We start from the raw sequence: 9371 nt of genomic DNA on the forward strand, positions 1-9371 counted from the left end.
GTGAACTGTCACCTCCCCCTCGCTCAGAGTGAACTGTCACCCCCTCCTCGCTCAGAGTGAACTGTCACCCCCTCCTCGCTCAGAGTGAACTGTCACCCCCCCCCTCGCTCAGAGTGAACTGTCACCTCCCCCTCGCTCAGAGTGAACTGTCACCTCCCCCTCGCTCAGAGTGAACTGTCACCTCCCCCTCGCTCAGAGTGAACTGTCACCTCCCCCTCCCTCAGAGTGAACTGTCACCCCCCCCCCCTCGCTCAGAGTGAACTGTCACCTCCCCCTCGCTCAGAGTGAACTGTCACCTCCCCATCTCTCAGAGTGAACTGTCACCTCCTCCTCGCTCAGAGTGAACTGTCACCTCCTCCTCGCTCAGAGTGAACTGTCACCTCCCCCTCGCTCAGAGTGAACTGTCACCTCCCCCTCGCTCAGAGTGAACTGTCACCTCCCCCTCGCTCAGAGTGAACTGTCACCTCCACCTCGCTCAGACTGAACTGTCACCTCCACCTCGCTCAGACTGAACTGTCACCCCCCCCCCCTCGCTCAGAGTGAACTGTCACCTCCCCCTCGCTCAGAGTGAACTGTCACCTCCCCATCTCTCAGAGTGAACTGTCACCTCCTCCTCGCTCAGAGTGAACTGTCACCTCCTCCTCGCTCAGAGTGAACTGTCACCTCCCCCTCGCTCAGAGTGAACTGTCACCCACTCGCTCAGAGTGAACTGTCACCTCCACCTCGCTCAGACTGAACTGTCACCCCCTCCTCGCTCAGTGTGAAGTGTCACCCCCCCCCCCCGCTCAGAGTGAACTGTCACCTCCACCTTGCTCAGACTGAACTGTCATCACCTCCTCGCTCAGACTGAACTGTCATCACCTCCTCGCTCAGACTGAACTGTCACCCCACCCCCCCCCCTCGCTCAGAGTGAACTGTCACCTCCCCCTCGCTCAGAGTGAACTGTCACCTCCCCCTCGCTCAGAGTGAACTGTCACCTCCCCCTCCCTCAGAGTGAACTGTCACCTCCCCCTCCCTCAGAGTGAACTGTCACCTCCCCCTCCCTCAGAGTGAACTGTCACCTCCCCATCGCTCAGAGTGAACTGTCACCCCCCCCACCCCCCCCCCTCGCTCAGAGTGAACTGTCACCTCCCCCTCGCTCAGAGTGAACTGTCACCTCCCCCTCGCTCAGAGTGAACTGTCACCTCCCCCTCGCTCAGAGTGAACTGTCACCCCCCCCTCGCTCAGAGTGAACTGTCACCCCCCACCTCGCTCAGAGTGAACTGTCACCTCCCCCTCGCTCAGAGTGAACTGTCACCTCCCCCTCGCTCAGAGTGAACTGTCACCTCCCCCTCGCTCAGAGTGAACTGTCACCTCCTCCTCGCTCAGAGTGAACTGTCACCCCCCCCTCGCTCAGAGTGAACTGTCACCTCCCCCTCGCTCAGAGTGAACTGTCACCTCCCCCTCGCTCAGAGTGAACTGTCACCTCCTCCTGGCTCAGAGTGAACTGTCACCTCCTCCTGGCTCAGAGTGAACTGTCACCTCCCCCTCGCTCAGAGTGAACTGTCACCTCCCCCTCGCTCAGAGTGAACTGTCACCTCCCCCTCGATCAGTGTGAACTGTCACCCCCCCCCTCGCTCAGAGTGAACTGTCACCCCCCCCCTTCGCTCAGAGTGAACTGTCACCTCCCCTTCGCTCAGAGTGAACTGTCACCTCCCCCTCGCTCAGAGTGAACTGTCACCTCCCCCTCGCTCAGAGTGAACTGTCACCTCCTCCTCGCTCAGAGTGAACTGTCACCTCCTCCTCGCTCAGAGTGAACTGTCACCTCCCCCTCGCTCAGAGTGAACTGTCACCCACTCGCTCAGAGTGAACTGTCACCCACTCGCTCAGAGTGAACTGTCACCTCCTCGCTCGGTGAACTGCCCCCCCCCTCAGTTGGAACTGTCATCCCCCGCCCCCCCTCGGTGTGAACTGTCAGCCCCCCCACCCCTCCCCCCCTCGGTGTGAACTGTCACCCCCCCCCCCCCCCCCCTCACTCCACCGGCCACACCTCTCCTATCACAAGCACAGCTTGTACATACTGTTCCTCACAATCACTCTCCCTCTCCAGCATTCTCCCCGTACCCCCAGTACATTCACAATCCCACCTCTTCTCTGCCCACCCAGCCCCAAACAGCACTGTCTGCTTGTGCACAACAGGACTCAGTAACGGGGAAGAACATCCAGCAAAGCTGTGATGTGTGGGACTGAGTGACGTATCAGCCACTGTCTCCATTTGTCCTCTCACGGCCTTTGGCCAGTGTGTGTGAGACCTGTCACCACCCAGGACACTCTTCTGATTAAAACAGATATTTAAAGCTTTATCAAAGGGATGGATCTTCAGTAGCGTCTTCGAGAGAGATGATGTTGTAGGAAATTCCAGAGCTCATCAGAGGTAGATGGTTGAAAGTACGGACGCCAATAGCAAAGCTTACGGATGATGAACAATTAGAGACTGGATAAGAGAGCATTAGAATAGTCTGAAATAAAAACAAAGTTCTGGAAATACTCAGCAGGTCAGGCAGCATCTGTGGAGAGAGAAACAGAGTTCGAGTTTCAGGTCAGTGACCCTTCATCAGAACAAAATGACCACAAGAGCTCGGGGTGACATGTGGAAAAAGTATTTTTACACAGTGAGTTGTTGTGATCTGGAACGTGCTGCCTGAAAGGACGAAGGAAGAAGATTCAGTAGTAACTTTCAAAAGGGAATTGGATAAATACTCAAAGGGAAAAAAATGACCGGTCTGCGGGGAAAGAGCGGGAGGTGGTTCTACTTAGATTGGTCTTACATGGAGCTGGCACAGGCGTGATGGGCTGAATGGCCTCCTATGCTGTCATGATTTTGAACACCCCCTTATCACATTGTTGAGGGTCAATGCAGTGATAACTGAGTACTGCAATACAGTGTCAGATTAGATTAAGCTTGAGTAAACACAGAATCAAATATTAACTACAGAAAGGGAAGGTGTGCTCACTTTTTTAAAGCAGTGTACGATTGCACTGTTAATGTTTCATCAAGTAAAGATCTTACAGCTGGGTTTTATGTGACAGTTGCTAGTGTGTGTTTAGGTATCCAGGAATTACTGTCTGTATTGATCCCTCCATCACTTCCCACCCATCCTTAGCTGGGAACAGTACATCCCACACCAAAACAACTCATAACTCATTCTTAACCAGAACAGCCTGGGGGGGGGAGGCGGGGATAATCAGTCAGTCAGGCTCCTGAACACCATCTCGAGACCCAGCTACAAAGTGCAGGGGTGCGAATGTCAAGTGAGGACGAGAATGGGTTTAGCTGAGGTACACATCAGTGTCATGTTCTCTTTGCTGTCTAGATCATGGTGGGGAGGTGGTGACAGGCACACACTCCAGTAACAGTACAGAACTTCAGCAGAGGAGAAGAGAAAACTGGGAGAGGAAAGAGAATTCATTTCTAAAAATATTCCAGCTACCTAAACGAACTGACAGACTGTGCGCACACACAATCTGCAGACAGAATGTGTACACATCGACTAAACGGGGCTGAATTATCTAAACGTATACAGGAAACTGTGATCATGGGGCCACTAACACAATGGGCAGCAAGACATACCATCATGTGTCCTACTCTGCACTTGATATGCCTGGCAACCCCCGATGTAGTCACCCAGTCACTGGGACGTGAACAGAGCTGGAACTGCTAACAACTGCAGTATTAACCCCTACCTTCACCACCAGTCCTGGCTGCTCTCTGTTTACCAACGCAGAAAGTATCTAATACAGGGGGCTTCCTTGCAATATATTCGCACAGCAACCCAAACCCCGCCCCCTCAAAATGCCCAGCAAACCCCCTTGTCCAACCTCCAGCAACCCAACCCACTCCCAACCACGTGGCAACACCCCTCGCACATAGTCTGTTACTGAGCTTTACTTGATTAAACAAAAAAGTTTTTCCGGTGAGATATTGACCCTGTGCTAAAGCCCCCGTCTCCCCAGCCACACAGCTCCCAACACCGCCCACCCCCCACAAGTCAGTTCACCTAGTCCATGGCCACAGGGCCTTAAATATGTGATTTTCCTTGCCGGAGGGGTGAGGGATGGGGGTGGGGTTGGTGAGACTGCGAACTCGCCTCCCTCCGTCCCTTCCCCCCACCCGATTGTCAGTCTGGATAGAGAATCCCAATATCCGAGTACTCAGATCACTGACCATTGCCAGTTCTCTGGCAGAGTTGCTCTATCTGCACAAGCAGGCACCCACTGAACCCTCAGCACCTCAGCACGAGCTCAACAACATATTTCTCTTGAACTGTGGATTACTCTGATCCTGTTCGGGATCAAGCTACCTCTGTGCAGACACAGACAAAGCACACGTGCTAACACTGCTTATAAATAGAAACTCTTTATGTGGAGGTCAAAAAGTTTATCGAAGTCTCTGCCTCGGACCAATAAAATCAAAAGTTTCTAAAATACAATATCCACATATCAGATCAGACAAGGGTATTCACCTTTCAATCCTGTTAATCTATGACACATCACTGTTACTGTTTAACACAGCTGGTTAAACTGCAATATTACAATCAGAAAGACAATGTTATCATCTTGAATCTCAATTTCAGATACATTCCAACGAGAAAGAAACATTCCAAAGGTGGGACCCACCATCCGTGGTTAACTTAAAAAGTTAAAAATAGACTCAAATTTAAAGAAAAAGTATATAATTGAGCAAAGATGGGAGGCAGGTTAGAAAATTGGACAGAATATGAAAAACAACAAAGAATGACTAAAAGATTGATAAGGAAGGTAAAATTAGAGTATGAGAGAAAGCTATTTAGAAATATAAAACAGATAGTAAGAGTTTCTATAGATATTTAAAAAAGAAAAGAGTTAACAAAGTGAGCATTGGTCCTATAGAAAGTGAGTCTAGGGAATTAATAATGGATAATAAGGAGATGGAAGATGAATTGAACAGATATTTTGCATCGGTCTTCACTATTGAGGATACAAGTAACATCCCAGTATTAGCTGTAATTCAGGAAATGGAAGGGAGGGAGGAACTCAAGAAAATTACAATCACCAGGGAAGTGGTACTGAACAAATTGAGGGCTGACAAGTCCCCGGGTCCTGATGGACTTCATCCTCGGGTGTTAAAAGAAGTGGCGAGTGAGATAGTTGATGTTAGTTTTAATTTTCCAAAATTCTCCAGATTCGGGGAAGGTTCCATTAGATTGGAAAATAGCCAATGTAACTCCTTTATTCAAAAAGGGAGGGAGACAGAAAGCAGGAAACTACAGACCAGTTAGCTTAACATCTGTCTTAGGAAAAATGTTAGAAGTTATTATTAAAGATGTTATAGCAGGGCACTTAGAAAAATTCAAGATAATCAGGCAGAGTCAACATGGTTTTGTGAAAGGGAAATCATGTTTAACCAATTTATCGGAGTTCTTTGAGGGAGTTACATGTGCTGTGGATAAAGGGGAACCAGTGGATGTATTGTACTTAGATTTCCAGAAAGCATTTGATAAGGTGCCACATCAAAGGTTATTGAAGAAAATAAAAGCTCATGGTGTAGGGGGTAATATATTGGCATGGATAGAAGATTGTCTAGCTAACAGGAAACAGAGAGTAGGCATAAATGGGTCATTTTCTGGTTGGCAAGATGTAACGAGTGGTGTGCCACAGGGATCAGTGCTGGGGCCTCAACTTTTTACAATTTATATAAATGACTTGGATGAAAGGACCAAAGGTATGGTTGCTAAATTTGCTGATGACACAAAGATAGGTAGGAAAGTAACTTGTGAAGAGGACATAAAGAGGCTACAAAGGGATATAGATAGGTTAAGTGAGTGGGCAAAGATCTGGCAAATGGAGTGAAATGTGGGAAAGTGTGAAATTGTCCATTTTGGCAGGAAGAATAAAAAAGCATATTATCTAAATGGTGAGAGATTGCAGAGCTCTGAGATGTAGAGGGATCTGGGTGTCCTAGTGCATGAATCGCAAAAGGTTTGTATGCAGGTACAGCAAGTAATTAGGAAAGCTAATAGAAGGTTATCGTTTATCGCAAGGGGAATTGAATATAAAAGTAGGGAGGTTATGCTTCAGCTATAAAGGACATTGGTGAGACCACATCTGGAGTACTGTGTACAGTACTGGTCTCCTTATTTAAGGAAGGATGTAAATGTGTTGGAAGCAGTACAGAGAAGGTTTACTAGACTAATACCTGGAATGGGCAGGCTGTCTTACGAGGAAGGATTGGACAGGCTGGGCTTGTATCCACTGGAATTTAGAAGAGTAAGAGGTGACTAGATTGAACATATTACATCCTGAGGGGTCTTGACAAGGTGGATGTGTAAAGGATGTTTCCCCTTGTGGGAGAATCTAGAACTAGAGGTCACTGGTTATAAATAAGGGGTCACCCATTTAAGACAGAAATGAGGAGAAATGTTTTCTCTCAGAGGGTGGTGAGTCTTTGGAATTCTCTTCCTCAAAAGTTGGTAGAAGCAGAGTCTTTGAATATTTTTCAGGCAGAGGTAGATAGATTCTTGATAAGCAAGGGGGTGGAAGGTTATCAGGGGTAGGTAGAAATGTGGAGTAATCAGTTCAGCCATGAGTGAATGGCGGAGCAGGCTCAAAGGGCCGAGTGACCTACTCCTGCTCCTAATTCGTATGTTCGTATGAACTCTCCACTTCCTCGCCCTCGTCTGCCATCCGGGCATGCTGGGATGGTCCATGTTGCCATCTGGCGGCAAGGAGAAACCCCAGTCGAGGTCTCTCTACGTCATTTACATCAGGGACCTGGGGTGGAGGGTGTTGCACAGAGCAGTCCCGTGCAATAGACTTTTAAGTAGGTTCACGGACTCCCAGGCCGCCAGTAATTTCTGCGGCCTGGACGAGTCCGTGCTCCATGTATATATGGAGTGTGCGAGGTTGCAGCCCTTGTTTGAGTATTTGAAGGGGCTGCTCCTCAAGTTCTGGCTGCACTTCAGTCCCACGTTCCTGATCTTTGGGCACCTGGTGCGGAGGGGCTTGGGCCGGGAGGAGGATCTCCTCGTCGGTCTGCTCCTGGACCTGGCCAAGGTGGCAATTCACAGGTCCAGGAGCTGTCAGGGGGGTCCGTCCTCCCCGATTGCCTGCCCCTCTTCCGAGGTTACGTTCGCACCCAGGTGTCCCTGGAGAAGGAGCATGCGGTGTCCGCCGGTACGCTTGAGGCCTTCTGCGACCAGTGGGCACCGCCGGGACTGGAGTGCATCATCGACGCCGAGAATGGCATTTTAATTTGAGTTTTTGTTTTATTTATCTGCTTTTAATAACGTCATTTATTTAAAATGCATATAAAGTGGGCCTTGGGAATAAAGGCCCCCTTGCCAAAAATAAAAACGGGCCTGGGGTATAAAAGGCTTCCTGGGGAAGAAAAAAAGAATAAAAAGGTTAGGTTTAAACTAACAAAAAAAAAAGCTTAGCATGGATACACTACTCTGCTCCAATGTGTGAAAGGCCTAGTTATACCAGTCTGCTAACTCAAGCCTTCTTGTTCCCTCTCTCAGTTCAGTATCATTTCCTGCCAAAGTGCAGAAGCAGTTATTAGCACCCGGGCTGCATTTGGGCCAAACATGTTGCATAATGAGTGTTAAGGTCCCTCAGTCTGGGCTGAAGTTGAAGGCAGGTCCTTTACTGAATGTTACAGTTCCAGTTGCTCAGTCCCCATTTAACCCCAGTGGTTTTCCCAGGTCATTTGGTTAAAGTGACTCTCAGTGCATCACAAAATCCTCCAGTGACAGACACTCACCCTGCATTGTTACTGACAACTGTGATCCCATTGACTCCTGTCTTCAGCAAAGCATTGATCAGCTTCTCCGGGATGCCACATAACCCAAAACCTAATGTAAGAAGGATTTTAGAGAGAGAGAGAGAGCCAGTCAGTGTTCAGTACAGTGCAAATAAACAGACTTTCCAATGGCTTTGGGAGTTTTACCCAGTTTGTAACTGGCACAGAGAAGGGTGGCTCGGAGTCTAGTTAATTGAAGGGTGATGCAGTGACATTGTAAACAGGCTGAATGCCTGCAGGCTAGGGAGGGGTTAGTTGCAACAAAACGATTGGGATCTTCTACAATAAGGACAGACCTGAAATGTTAACTCTGCCTCTCTCTCCACAGATACTGTGGAATATTTCCAACATTTTCTGTTTTTATTTGAGTTCCAGCACCCGCAGAATTTTGTTCACATGTTGGAGCTTTTCTGCGATGCCTCATGTTGTAAAATAGCACAGAGCCACTCAGTGTTCCTGCTCACACGTACAGATTGGCAGAGGCACTGAACATGAGAGCAGTCACGAGATGGAAAGGCACATTCAGGGAAGAGACAACAATCAGTATTGAGATAACAGGGTGAGCTCACCTCCAACCAGCAGAGTGCAACCATCGGGAATGTCCTTCACTGCCGACACAGGGTCATCGTAGAACTTTGTGCGCCGCGGACTACTGGTGGAAAACAAACAGGTGCATCCCTGAAAATAAAAAGCAGTTCACACAATATTTGTTAATAACAGTTCCTCAGTGTCACATGTGCTTGGTCCAATCACAACATGCAGTCCAAGGCACACACCTTTACAATGTATGGACATAAATGTACAAAGTGTGGTTGTCAGGCAAACCCCCACCTGCCAAGACTGAGGCACATATTATTTCGCCACATGAACAAAACTTAAAATTGCAAGCCCTGAATGGAAGGACATTTGCATAGTACCAAACGATGTCGAAACAATGGGGACCCAGCAGTTGCTTCCCCAATACACAGAAGTGGTCAGACCAGTTTTAGTCACATGACTAACTGGCTAGAGTTTTTGAATTTGAACTTCCAACAAAGGATTTGAACTCAGAACGCCGCGTGCTCCTGGACTGAGAACATCTCCTCTTCTGTCTACCCGTTTCCATCTCTTCGCACAGAACTGAATCTTGTGAAAACACATGAAACTTAAAGAGAGAAAGGTTTCCTACATGAACAAGGTTTTAAGGAGACTACTGGGCCCCAATGAAACACAAGACCACATCTTCAATCAAGGAGCACAGCGAGCTCGAGAAGCAGTAACAAGATATTGTCTCAAACTGTTCAGCCGCCCCGATGGAACATCTCCGCCCTGTTTGGATGAAAGGTCACAGACCTGAAACGTTAACTCTGCTTCTCTTTCCACAGATGCTGCCAGACCTGCTGAGTATTTCCAGCACTTTGTATGTTACCTAACCCCACCCCACTCGCCAGGCCCAGCTGATTGTCCCAAGCAAGGCCCGAAACCCCATTTCCCTTCTCCGGGGTGCAGTCCCAGCAATGGTCACTGCTCCTGGTGGTGTTGGTGGACTGAAAGCTGCCAGTCCTCTGATTGG

General features: G+C 48.7%; 1 protein-coding gene across 2 annotated transcripts in view; it reads right to left on the bottom strand.

Annotated features, from left to right (window-relative positions):
• The window catches only part of LOC137368880 (succinyl-CoA:3-ketoacid coenzyme A transferase 1, mitochondrial-like), a 134878-nt gene extending 127015 nt beyond the window's left edge, over positions 1-7863 (bottom strand). The window contains exon 1 of one of the 2 annotated variants that reach the window (XM_068029112.1): positions 7781-7863. The gene's annotated coding sequence lies outside the window, so the exon portion shown is untranslated. Of the gene's footprint in view, positions 1-3723; positions 3801-7780 lie in introns of those variants that run through there. The other variant, XM_068029113.1, reaches the window with a different exon arrangement.
• Positions 7864-9371: the final 1508 nt, after the last annotated feature.

Source organism: Heterodontus francisci, chromosome 4 (genome assembly GCF_036365525.1).
Source record: "Heterodontus francisci isolate sHetFra1 chromosome 4, sHetFra1.hap1, whole genome shotgun sequence".
In the NCBI taxonomy this organism is placed as follows: domain Eukaryota; kingdom Metazoa; phylum Chordata; class Chondrichthyes; order Heterodontiformes; family Heterodontidae; genus Heterodontus; species Heterodontus francisci.